This window comes from Dermacentor albipictus, chromosome 1 (genome assembly GCF_038994185.2).
Source record: "Dermacentor albipictus isolate Rhodes 1998 colony chromosome 1, USDA_Dalb.pri_finalv2, whole genome shotgun sequence".
In the NCBI taxonomy this organism is placed as follows: Eukaryota; Metazoa; Arthropoda; class Arachnida; order Ixodida; family Ixodidae; genus Dermacentor; species Dermacentor albipictus.
In genome coordinates, this window is record NC_091821.1 from 356,672,954 (window position 1) to 356,687,401 (window position 14,448).

Genomic DNA, 14,448 nt, shown 5'->3' on the forward strand with positions numbered 1-14,448 from the left:
AGGGACCACAGCACTTCGGGCTCCACCAGACAGACGCACTTATTAGCTTCACTAGGCCAAGACGACGTGGAAGGCACGACGTGGACGTCGGATGCAAGCAGTATGCGCAGGTAGTTCAAGAAGTAGTCGTCCTCTGCGATGCGCTGGCCCACAATGACGGCGAGTGAGGACATGTTTTCTCGTATTACCGTCAGGCACAGTTGACGCCTCAGCTCCGGGGGTCCGAGGGCTACCACGCAGTCTTCAGCGAGGACTCTCGTTGTCAGCTCAACTTCACGAGGGCTAGGCACGTAACGGTCGTTCTCGTCCAGCGTGGGCTCGTCCCGCGTCGGTTCAAGTGCCGAGAGCCGCTGCAAGAACTCGGTGCACACAGCGGCCCGAGGGTCGCCCATCTCCGCCATGTTGAACGAACGCCTTCCTGCTGAGTTTACCTTCTGTCCGGCTCTCGCGATGGCTTCGACTGCCGCTTCGGTTGTTGTTCAGGGCTGAAGAAAGGGCGATGCAAAAATTTTGGTCACTGCGCTCACCACGCGCTGAGGTTCTACAGAAAACATGCCGGGCCACCGCGCGCGTGGGGCGTGTAGCCACTTCGTGAACGAAGAAGAAGCGCGAAGAAAAAGACAAGAAAGAATACGATCGACGATTCAGAAAATATACTACTGCAAATAACTTCGCGAAGTCATAGTTGTCAACATCCGGTTTCCTGCATCTCAATTTCCCTTGTAACAGCAAATGGTGCTCCATTAGAAAGCTTGAAGTAACGATTGCGAGACTACGGTGCCGAGTCGCCCCGCTGAACCTTTACCTTCGCAGGTCCGCTCTAGCTATACGCGTAGTGAATGGGTGGATGGATGTTATGAGCCACCCTTTGGAACGGGGCGGTTGGTTGCGCCACCAAGCTCTTGCTATTGTACTGCCTAATGTCATACTTTTTTTTTTATTCACTAATTCTCCAGTTTGCCTACAGAAAACCAGAAGGGTCAGAACTAAAGGCGCCAGCATGCGCCTGACTGAGGCCCTGACCCCTGTACAATCTGCGCTCCAGCGAAGCAATCAGGACAGCGTAAGAATGAGGAGAAAAGGAAAAAAAAGAATTGGGGAGGGGGGATTTGAACAAGGAATTCATGAGGCAAGTTCGAGAAAGAAATCACACACTGCAAGCTAAGAAAAACAAGCACACGATGTGCAACCATAAAAACAGCATGAGCAACACACTTTGGACGAATAATAAGAAACGTAATTAACCATATTTGTAGTACTGCTATTTCAGTTCTTAACGTCACGATTTGCCGCAGTACGCATTCGGGAACAAACACAGGAATCAGGAAACAAAAACAGCCATAGTTATTTACTATGTCTGACATATAAAAACGCTACAGTATTCGTTGTGCTCAAACTGGCATGAATAAGTATTTAGAACTGACATCATAAGAACACAGAATTCGCATGAAAACCGCACATCACATCAACGAGCTATGTTCGGTTACATGTATTTCTTTTATACAATTTTATACCTATGTATGTATGTATGTATGTATGTATGTATGTATGTATGTATGTATGTATGTATGTATGTATGTATGTATGTATGTATGTATGTATGTATGTATGTATGTATGCATGCATGTATGTATGTATGTATGTATGTATGTATGTATGTATGTATGTATGTATGTATGTATGTATGTATGTATGTATGTATGTATTCCAGCGTCTTTGCCAAGCACCAGCCTACCGTTCTGAAAATATACAAGCGCTTCATTTCAGGATTCGTGTCTGTTTACAGAAGGCAGCTTTGACTGCAAGAGTGGAAGCTCTCATCGTCCTCCCCACTTTTGGAGGACGACTGTATGAACATACCGCGCTACGGCCAGAGCCACGTTCACGCCATTGGACTCAGGGTGGCACTCTTGAAGCATGACTGCGTTGTTGGAAGATAATAATAATAATAATAATAATAATAATAATAATAATAATAATAATAATAAGAAGAAGAAGAAGAAGAAGAAGAAGAAGAAGAAGAAGAAGAAGAAGAAGAAGAAGAAGAAGAAGAAGAAGAAGAAGAAGAAGACTTTGCAGTTCTGCGGCGAAGCGCTCACTACGATAGCAAGCTTTAGCGTGGCACTTGCACTTCTCGGACAGTGTTCTAACTATACATATATGTATACGCGGGTCCGAATAACGCGGAGGCGACATTTCAAAGCTTTACCACGCCGTGTAGGGCCTGTAAGGGCATCTTAGAGGCGCCGCTACGCTGTCCCTAAAGAGCCGCGTAAGTAAAATTGCATCACCTTTAGGTGCGAGCACTGATTCTGTTTTGCACTTCCAATATTTAATAGTCTGGGAATATCTAAGATAAAAGGTATGCGCTCTGACTGTTATGCCACCTGACATTTGGTTGTGGGCTGCCACTCTCAAATTCTGGGGAATAATTTAGTCACTAACATAAGACCTAGTATATATGAGAAACTTTAGTGATAGAATAGTGCAGCAATGTAACCCCCATATGCAGCATATATGGCATACAGCATGGCACGACGCATAGCATACGTATACATAAATATATGTGGAGCGTCATGGCAACGGCGACAGCGACGACAAAAATTCACTTGGATGGTCTATATAATTACTATCGTAATAAAAGAATGACGAAGAAGAACACATATAAAAGTGTTCTTTTCGACAGTACTTTTCGATAGTACCTCTCTTCTAACCTTACGGAAAACCGCCTGCTTCTTGGCCAATCTCCCATAGTGGGTACGCGCCACTGTTGAGGACACAAGACAAGACAAGACAGTACTTCTTTGATCAATGCTGTCGAAACAATTCTTGGTTACCCAGTGAAGTGAATATTCAGCTCTTACGTGTTTGGCTTAAGTTTGCTGCCATCTAACATGAGGGATTTTCTTTTATTAATTAATTTATTTATTTATTTATTTATTATTTTTTGACGAAGAGTCCGCGCAGTTTTCGGCATTGTAATAATCGCTTAAATGTGATTTCGCTTAAATGTTTCCCTGGAACTAAGGCGCAGCCGAGCCTCTGTATAGCGCCTATTCCATGCCTGAGGCTTGGATTCAATCACTTGAGGGTGGTTTCAATGACTTGCGAACGCACTGATAAATCATCATGACTGTAATTCTCAAATCAGGCAGACTCGACACCTCCACATGAATGGCAGATCGGAGGGATACCATTTAACGTGAAACATTAAAATCTGTTCTCACCAATGAAGTATTCTTTTTTTTTTCGGGCCTGTTGGCATTTATTTGGTAGGAAAAGACTTACTAGTCTAGAAAAACAAGGCGAAGGTTCAATTTCATGAATTTCTAATCGGAACTGCAGCGACCACGTACCAATCTGACGTCACAGATTTAAAAGTATCTTTTGGTCGAATATGGCCACCATTGTTCTGCAACAAAAGTTAACGAAACTTGCTCTAGGTTGAGTATATCGGCCCTTCACAATACAGTGTAACTGTGTATAGGTGAACAATCAACCAATTGTCCCGCGCAGACGCTGTCACTATATATGACGTCACACACTCACACACGTGTGCACACCGAACCCGTTCTGCAGTGCGAATGAGCGCGCTCTTAGAATAACAGACAAGCGCACAGGCTCACCTTCCAGTCTTCAACAAATGGCTGAATTGCTGTGTAGCTGCATTCGGAAAATTTCGTAGAGAAAGAATAGCGCCAAATGGCGTCCAAAATTTGCTTGCAGTGCGCGACCTTCTTTTCGCAAAACGCGAGTGGCATAAAAAAAAAATGCGTTTATACACCCATGTTTTCATAGCGAGCGCTATAGACATCAGCTATATCTATATTGTGCAACTCTTTGGGAGCACGACTCAGCGCGTTAGGGAAGGAGAGAGGGACATAAAAGAGGAATTAAGAGAGAGAAAGTCGGCACCGAGCAAACAACGCAGTTCGGTAGATTCTTGCCTCGCCCCGCTTTATGGAAAAGAAAATAAGGTGCGACCGATGTAGAAATCGAACCTCAGCCGTTGAGCACAGCAAGGTGTGAGACCGGGCTGGTTGGTACTCCATGCTGAAGATAGCGCTCTCACTTGTGCGCGCTTTGCCTCCGATGCGCGTGTGCGTGTGTGTACGTGTTTCGACTCGCTTCTAACAACATATGCATTTACGGCGCTTGATCGTCACATTTGTGCTGCGTTAAAACCGTGTTTTGGTCTAAGGTGAACGACTTGCTCCGATTTGCTCCTGTCAGTCGACAGGAGCAAATTGTTTTGCACCCTCCCGGCAAATGTGTGCGTGCGTGTGTGCGTGCGCGCGCGCGCGCTCTGGCTGCTTCATTATTATTATTGTTTTTGCCTCCCCATAAGTATGGTAGCCAACAGGGCACTTCCTTGGTTAACCTCCCTGACTTTCTTTGGTCGTTCGACAGCCGCCACTCTCCTATAGGGCGAAGTACGAAGTGAAAGAAACCTAACTGGGCTGGTCGCGGACAGCCCTCCTCGGATTAGTGATGCGTCAACTTAAAATCCCGATTTCGTATGAAATTCCAAACGGTAGCGATATATATGTAAAGGTAGTTTATGCCAGCTCGTGGTTTTAGATAAACGACGCTCTTCACGCACCACATTCCTATTTGCGTCGTTATGAACCGGAGTGAAAGGAAGGCAAGTAACATGACCTTCCAGAAATGAAATATACGGGAGAATAGCCCTCTCTTTGGCGGTTGGACATTGTCACGGGCGACAATATTGCGGTCGGTGCCTGGACGATGACGGCGACGGCGGTGCGGCTATCCGGTGTGCACGCGCTAGCGCTACCACTGCTGCAGCGTGGCGCGTCTTGTGGTATAAATATATCCTTGTACGTAGATTCTCCTCGTAACAATATGAACCAATTTCAAGTCGGTATCAGAGTGCAAAGGAGCAAACCAAAGGAACCGTTTTGAAGTGGATTGACTTTTAAGTGTGTGTATATATATATATATATATATATATATATATATATATATATATATATATATATATATATATATATATATACACACACACACACACATGGAGTTCGGAAAGCTGGTCGCCACCCCCTCCCCCCCGGAAAAATGAAAACTTTCCGCCTATCTAACAGCATGCTTCGCGATGCTGTTAGTTGAAACTTGGCGAAACTAGGCCGATATATTGAAATATAGTTTCCTTAAAGAATGTGCCCTCTGGTGCATTGACGCCATGTTCCACGGTACGTCAAAACGGCAACGTCTGAAATTTCTGGAATTACCTATTTCCCGGTGTTTTGGGACACTTCAGCTGAAGTAAAATATCCATTGCTGTGAGCAGTCCCACCTACACTAAGTGTATTGTTTTAGCTGCAAAAATTTGTTAAAATTGCCTCTGGCAGATAGCATAATTTTAAGCCTTGAGCTAAATTACTCCGTGAGGAGGCCATTACTTCTACGGGAAGCCAAAATTCGTAATTGAACTATTAATATAACTACAGTGATTAACATTTATTTATTACTTTACGACACATATTTCAATCTACGCATTGTAGCCGGCGAGTAAGCATCTCTATATTTGGAACGGACTCCCAGGACTACATCAGTTTTGAGGTGTTGTGCTTCAGTATTGTGCTTCAATGCATAAAACAACGTTTTCTTTAAAGAAGTAAGTGGAAAAAATTTGGAGGACGCTTAAGCTTCGCCTTTAAGAGTGGAACGCGATAACATTCAAAGTTCCCTGACTGCTTCTCAAGCTTCCGGACAACTGCAGCGTACGTAACCATATAGTTTACCGGGAAACGCTGGCGGTGACCGCTTTGTACGGAGGGCGGGCTTTCTGGTAGAAACGAGGCGGTCTCTTGCATGGCCGATCTCCTGTTACTATATCACACATTTAATATTTGAAGCTACGACAGGGGCATCACGGGTTGCAGAATCAAGCGTCTTTCCTTTCTTTAAATCACTATCTATAGTTCGGTGGAATTCGACATTATTAAATGAGCCGCTTCGTAGCCTACAAAGGACAGGTTAACGCTGGATAACGAACAACAAATGCGATAACTCGTATAGCGGCAGTACCTGCATGGCATGACATGACACTGATGAAAGTGCAGGTGACGATATCGAGGGTAAGGCGCATACATTTGTATCAACAACGTACCTGAACGAAAAAATCCCTCTGAATGGCGGAGCTGTACAACACAGCGAAGGCACGCCGAGAACTGTCAATCGGCTTGAGCTACGCTTTATAACATTACTCATTGATAACTTCTGTGTCACGGATGAGTTCCGCAAGGAAATTTAACACCTGGCTTTCCTGAGTCACGCGCACGCTCTTGAAGAGGGCATCAGTTTACCTTTGATCGAGTATGGTGCGTGACACACAGCTCATTTCCTCAGGCCTTACAGCTGAATTCTCGAAGGGCATCATTCATTCGTAACGCTGGACGAGACTCGCCTACTGCGTATACTCGAACACAGTGTCTAGGAACTAGGTGATGGTGACGATGATGATTTACTGGCATTCCCGAACCGGAGCGGCGACAAAGGGTCACCTAGCCCTATTGAGCTAATCAAGTAATCTATAGATATTTATCCGTCAAGCACTTTGTCTTTTGTCTCCTTAATTTTTTTTCTTTTCCCTAACACCCATGTGCCTATGCATGTAACGGATCTGGTCCTATCAACTTTTTTCGACCAGGATTTTAAACGTCTCTAGCTTATGTCGATTGCTGGCCGGTTAGTGCTTCCATCCGCTTTAAATCCCAGCGCTTCTAGAAAGGGAATTTTCTGGGGATCTCGCTGGGGTGAATCCCTTCGCATTTCTTTAGGATGTGCTGATCTCATCATGGTTTGTTGCTGCAGCAGACACATGCCTCTTCCTATTGCGAATATTTGCTCCGGTGTGTTTTTGTACTCGAACAACCAGCTCGGGCGTCAAACAGCAAGACACTGACCTTTGTGTTATCGTACAGATTTTTCTTTTTAATTTCTTGCCATTTTTGTAAATCTCTACGGTCTTTGTTTTTTTCATCCTTTGCATCCAATTTACAGTCTCTATTTATCTCACTTTCTTTTTAATGACTCCTGGTTGTCTATCTACACTTTTAATTACCCTGTACCTTGTTGCAAACTTTACCTCTTTCTCTATTCTGTGTCCGCGCTTTTGAGGTACACAAACTTATGCACTTTAGTCGCCCATTTATTTTCATCCATGTTCATGAACCTTTCGTCAGAAATAATTTTGCTCTGCGCTTATCTAGCTCCAAAAGAGCTCATGCCAACTCATGTCACCATGTACTGCCTCATGTAGTTTTATCGTGGGCCCCCAAAGCCAACCGGCCTGCCGATCTTTGGTTAACTTCCGACGCCGACAATATATCCGCTTTTAAGCACAGAATGGCATTTACGAACATTAGCGCTGGTACCATTACTCCTTTCCAGATTCCCCGCACCACCTCATATTTATTGTAGCCCCAAGGTGGTCTTTGTTTCCCTGTTGTAGGATTGCAAAATTTGCAAAATTTGCTAAAGGTAAGTGGACGCAACACGTTGTTTTGTCAAGCGCGTAAAATTTCCTTTGCCTGTAAAAAACAGTAAGACTCTCGAGTTGTGTATAATGCGGCACCGCGAGTGTCGCTTTGTTCTCGTACGATGCATTTCGATGGGCTCTGTGGCTACATTCCTCTTATTGTTAGACCCCACGTAGCCGTGCACCTAGTGCCGCCTGCATGCGCTGACACGCTAACGCGTTCTTCAGCCAATGGTAAAAGCCCTGCGATATACATACCGGCAGATTAAAACATCGCCGAGACTTCCGAATTAGTCGTATAGGGCGACAACTGCAGTTCGAATGCTAACAGCCCTGGTGTCGTGCTTTTACCAGTACGCCGGCATTGCCTCACTCAGCAAGGATCGCGTGATGACTCACTGGTAACATGATGTTTATTTTTTTTTTTGCGTGTGTGTGTAAATTGACCATGCGCGCCGCACCAGTGCAATACGTTCAACATTCCAAGGCGGTTTGTGCAATCGACAGTACAGCAAGTGTCCAGCATGAGACTCGTTGCAAACGCTGAGCTTATCGCTCGAGCGTCAGTTCAAGGAGTCGCTTTCGTCGACGAAACCGCTTGCAGTATTTCCCACGAACCGCTGAAGTGCCGGCTTTACTAATATTCTCACTTCGAACACGACAAAAAGTCATTATTCAGTCCCTCAAGCTCAGCAAATTGCCGCGGATCATGCAAGGTATCGCGCACTCACTTCGCACATCTGTACTGCGGTAATGGCGGCGCAGCTTAGAATGCAGCTGGAGCGAGGGTACACGCATGCGCATAGCGGAATTGGAAAAAAAGTCCACTGAGTAGTCGTGTGCGTGGGACGCGAGCGAAACGTGCGTGTTACGACAGCAGCACGACAACCACGTTACAGTACACTGTACCACGCTGTCGACGATCGTATGACGGAAATGGCATAACTTCTGCGTCGGCCGTTCGACGCGAGCATACGCCAATGTATTTCGTTGGGCACCTTGAAAATTATTATCTCGAAACTGGTGCAGTCCTGAGAATTAATTCCAAATGGATACGCCTTGCGAACTCACCGGCTATAATTCGTAGATTCAAGTATGTGCCGTAAAATAATTACTAAAATTAATAAGAGTAACTATGTTAATTGTTAAGTAATATGTTGTTACTTACCACATTGATTTCTCGCAGAAGTAATGGCCGCCTCGTCGAGTAATTTACATCAAGGGTTAAAATTGTGCTACCTGCCACAGAAATTACTTAAAATATTAATGCAGATAAAAAAATTCGCCGACGATTACGATACTCCCTAACGCGAAATTTGAGCGCAGCTCCATACATGTTTCATTTCGCGGGTAAATATTTAGCATTATGATTATATAGGGACACGGATTATATTACGAAGAGAATGCTGTGAGTAATGTGGCTGGTGCGGACAATCTGTCTCGTGCGACACAACTGCAAACAGAGCGAAGCGTGGCGCGACTGCCTGGGTATCGGGAGATCGGGAGAGGCCGCGCGTGGGTGACGGGTGGGCGCGATTCAGAGCAGCCGCCGCAGACAGATCTCAGCTCATGCGGCGCTTTGTTTCCATGTATGGTGTAGGTGGGCGACCTCGCCGCGTGCCTTATGGATGGCGTCATCAGTGAATAGACGACGGCACGCTACTCTGGCGACATCTCGTAGCGGTCGTCGCCGCAGAGCTCGTCTTGCGCGACACTACGTTTTTATTCTCACGCTCTCGCGATACCCTCCTCCTCCACTTTTCTCCTCTCGCTCTCTTCGCTATCGCCGTCCTTCGTCCCCCACTGCCCTACGCGTTCGCTCTTTCATCCTTCGTTGTGCTCGTTCGTTCAGTAACGCTGAAGGACGCCGACGCTCGCAGCAGGAACGGGAACCTAACAGCAGTTTCGCAGGAACGGCTAAGCACTGATTTCGATAGCAAATCATTAGACAGCTATACGAAGTAAGTTACGAAGAACAAAAAATGTTGGGCGTAACCTGAAGAGACAGAGAGACAGAGATCAGAGAGCAAATGGGGATAGACGATATTCTAGTCTAATTAACAGAAAATCTTAGAGGACGCTTAAGCTTCGCTTTTACGAGTGGAATGTGATAGCATACAAATATTCCTAACTGCTTTTCACGCTTGCCGTCAACTGCAGCTTGTGTAACCGTAATGTTTACCGGGAAACGCTGGCTGCGATCGCTACGCACGAAGGCAAGCTTTCTGGTAGAAACGCGGCAGCCTCTTGCATGGCCAATCTCCTGTTACTGTTCATACATTTAATATTCCAGTCTGAGAAGATCCAACACTGTGTTTTTTTAACATTACATTTGTTTGTGGAGTGTCATTCTCAAAATTCCGAGGAATAACTGTAAAGAACGAAATACAAGGTATGAGCAACTTTGGTGACAAAAGAGTGGTTGGGTATGCGTGCTTAGAAATAATGTTTGTCGAAAGGACGGTCGACGCTGGACGCCGATTTTTCTGCGACACGGGGCCCTTAACGCTGTTGCGTTAAAATCGTACGTAGAATCTCCTCAGGGAGTTATATGAATGATGCATAAGCATTTCGTAACGACGTGGTATTGAGTGGTCGGGCGCTGGTGTTTGGTACAATTACGAGAGCGGCCGTGAAAGAATCGTGAAACGGCGAAGCGCAGTTTCAACACCGAAGTGTTAAAGGGCAATTTTGGTGATTTTTCGATGTTCACCAATCTTCATAAGATTTTTAATATACGTTCTCTTTTAGACTCTGATTATCTGTGCCATACAATATGGCTGCTAGTCATATAGTTTTTCTGAAAGTGAATTTTAAAGATTGGTTGCGTTCCCGACTCATGACTTTATACTGGCTACCCTGTGCTTGTGACGTCAGAGACTACACCACCACTGTAGCTGAAATCATCGCTGAAAACGCTCCTGTCTATTTCGGAAAATCTGTAAAAGCTCCCTGTGTCGTCAGGAGACATCATCAGCTTCGCTTCTTTGGCGTTAGCGCCACGTGTACTGCGTGTTCAGCACGCGTTCTGCATGTTTACATTATGGTAGTGTAGGATCTGACGTCATCGACTCGTGACGTCACACGAAGCAGCTACCCGTTTTGGTTTGGGTATCCCTTTTATTGCTTATTTAAGATTATGGCTGAATTTCTAAGCAAATTGAACTACCCTACCGGTGACCGGTCGGTAAATGCCATCTCAAAATGACAATATCCTAATATGGTTAAAGAAGCGCCGGAGTTGCCCTTTAAGTGAGACCTGCACGTGACGACGTAGAAGAGGCGAGTAGAAGCAATGTTCACTCGTGTTATAGAGAGCCCGCAGCGTATGTGGACGTGGGGTGAAATGACGAGGGGGATGTAGGAAACGAAGTAAATGTATGCAGATGTCCCTGGAACGTCGGTACCGGGCGGTGTCGGCATGCGGCGTCGTTCCTCTTGTTTGTTGCGCTTCTCGGCGTGTTGCTGTAGTTCCCCGCTCTGCATAGCGTCGTTCATTTGTTTCTGGCGTAGTCTGTATTCACGCCGATACTCTGCATTCCTGTTCTTCTTCACTAAGCGGCTATGGTCGCCTTGGCGCCATTACGGTAAATGCCACACCACTGCGGCGGCACGAACCGCTGCGGAAAGTGGCGCAATGTGAAATGCCGAGGCAAGCAAACTACTGCAGGTGGCGGCGCCAGGTGCGCTGATGACGTCCCGATCCGAAGCAACGCCTACTCCACAGTTCTGGTGCGTGCCTGACCAATGCCTTTGCCTGACTGTACACGTCACGTGGTCACAGAGCTCGCGCGATCGTCGTCTTCTTCCACAGCTGACTGGCTACATCTTGAAAGCGATAGTGTTACGCGAAGGAGGGGCGGACGCATAGTTTTCTGGTTGGGTAACCATAGAAATGCTTACGCATATAAAATGGAGCTGGGCAGGCCATGTAATGCGTAAGATAGACAACAGGTGGATTATTATAGTTACAGAACGGGTGCCAATAGAAGGGAAGTGCAGTCGAGGACGGCCGAAAACTAGGTGGGGTGGTGAAATTGGAATCAATTGGCGCAGGACAGAAGTAATCGGATATCGCAGGGAGAGGCCTTCGTGCTGCAGAGGACATAAAATGGGGTGATGATGATGATGATGTACGAAGTAAGTGTAGTAGTTTTATCGGCCATATAAACTTGTGAACATTCGCTTGCTAAAATTATAACCATGGTGTCACGCACGCACAGAAAATCATGAACACATCTCACTCTACGACCGCGGTCACTCGCTGTCAGAACGGTGGCGTGAGGAAGAGCGAAAGCATTCGTGCTGAATCTCGCTTCAACGCGAACTAAGCGGCGAGAACACAGCGCACACGAAACCATCAGCCCTCAGCGCGCCTAGACTCTGTAACCATCGCAGACCGCTTTCAAAATAGGACTCGCGCGGTCGCGCTCGGGCCGCCCCCTCCCAATACGCAGCCGCCTACATCAGCAACGCAGATAAGTCTACGCTCGTTACAACAGATCGCGTACAACAGGCTTTCGGATATAACGGAAGGTCTTTCAGCCTTAGTTTGTTCTTCCAATTTTATTCATGCAACGGAATTCTTTCAACGGTCCTCGCTACAACGGGCGAAATGAGCGGCGATTTTTTAAATCGAGCGCATACTTTTGCCGTGTCGACACGGGCTGACAACTGACTTGCGAGGATCAGCCGACGATCGCGTTAGCTTGTCCAGTATTCGGGTAAACGCAGACGGACCAAGTGTATTCTACTTCGATGCTGGTGTAAATTTCCGACATTGGCGTAATCGTGTTGCAGCCAAAGATTTACACCCGCAGCAAAGTAATACACTTGATTACTGCAATATTAGCTGTTTTTGTCTGTTTGAGCTCTGCGCCACCAGGTGGCTGCACCATGCAGGCCACTCCCGTTTACGCCTCCGCCTCAGTCCGCCTGGCAGGGCAGAAACGAGCAGACACGGGAGAGGGGGAGGCAAGGGAGAGGGGGGGCTCTGCTCCGGCGGCTGCTGCTTACGACGCGCCCGCCGCATCTTGACAGCGATCTGCGATGTCAACAAAGTGCGCGACCACGCTGGCCTCATTTCCAAAGCGATCTGCGATGTGGACAAAGCGCACCCAGCGCCGGTAGCTTCGTATGCGCTGTGCATTCGACGTTTAGTTCGCGCTGAAGCGAGACAGCACGATCGTCAATTCGCTCGCTGCTGCTGCCGCGCTTATATTGCTTAATTTGCTATCGCAATCGATGCTTGGCCTTTCGGGCGGAACTGCGACTTTTTTGCTTTTTTTATGCGAAGCATATTACTAGAGCTCAACCCAGCTCCTCAGGCGCGGCGGTGTCGCCTTCAATACCACGTGACACCGTGACGTCACGACAGAGGAGAAACGGGGCTCCAACTCGCGCCGTCGCGGCGGTATATAAGCAGCTGCGCTTGCCTCTGCTAGACACTCACGAGGTGAGATGCCTCTTGGAGACAGAGCTGCTCGTTGGAATGAGAAGCGAAGGTTGCGGCGTGCTAGAGACTGTTTCTAGGTGGCTTTGCTACGGCGCAGCGACTACGCGCCCCACATCGGACGCGGTGAGCGTCGAGCAACGCAGCGTTCGGCGCGACAACGAAATGTGCGCCTGAGCAAGCGCCGCACGCCGACGACACCGGCTTTTCTGCGACACGAGCTCCTTAACGCTGTCGCGTTAAAATAAAGGCTAGTATGCTTCGCATCCTGGGCTTAATCTTAGCTAAGCCACAGCCATTTTTTTACGTTAGATGTTCATCAATCACTATTTGCAATAAGGTGTTAGACATCGCGACGAATGTTTCGGAAGTGAGGCTTTTCGGATATGACGGACTTCGGATAAAACGGACGTTAGTCGGATCATCAGGGTCCGTTGTAACGAGAGTCGACTGTATGGTCCTAAAGGCATGTTTCCCTTGGCAGTGTTGGCCTAGGCTAGCACTTCTTTCTTGCTGTCCATTATATAAAAGACAGCACATCGTTTGCCTATTGATACTATAGTGGTACGTCGCATTAATAGGCAAAAACTTGGGAGCTGCGTTGGAAAATTATCTCAGTTCTGTCAATTGTACTGGAGCCCTGTGGGATATATATATATATATATATATATATATATATATATATATATATATATATATATATATATATATATAGTTACTAGAAAGTACCAGGCTCGCCACGTTCAAGAAAGGAAATGCGGACAAGACAGATGACGATTATCGTTGTGTGGCAAATATACACCCCAAAGGGTGCAACTGTTTTTAGCGTGTAGAAGCCGCGAAAACGTCCGAGAAATCGGGCAGTTCGAAAAAAATGAATGCATGTCTTTTATTGCCGTTAAGAGCTCAAGTCGCAACAGGCACATCCGAAACAGCTCCGAAGGCCTGCCAGTACACTTATTAGGCATATCGGTGCTCGTACTGTGACAGGAGATGGCGGGTGCGCGCGTGTATAATTAAGGAATACATACTGTGTCCCGTGACAATTGTCCCTTCTCACGCTCATGCTTCACCGCAATACTATTGCGTATGCTTCACAGCGTATCATTGCTCTATTGGGGCGAAGCTGGCTTTCGAGAACCAGCATTATGCGACGCACCGGGCTTTCCGAGCTTCGAAGCCAATCGCGAGGACCACAAAGGCGGAGTCGGTGCTATTGCTGACAGCGGCGAATTTGTTCAATGAAAAACACGGCACAGAACGGTAAGAAGCGTACTAGCGAAAAAAATGCATTAAAGACGACTGGGCATTCCTTGTCACTGATTCGAACTTGATTACCATCACTTAGTGAAATGTGATGCGAGCCACTATTAGGTGAAATCGCCTGCCAGAATTTTGGGGGGTTGCTTTTAAGTAGTGAAGGTAGATCCTGAGAGAAGTATTTTACTTTAGCCTCTCTTAAAGATGAGTGGTAAACTTTCAAAAATGAGCT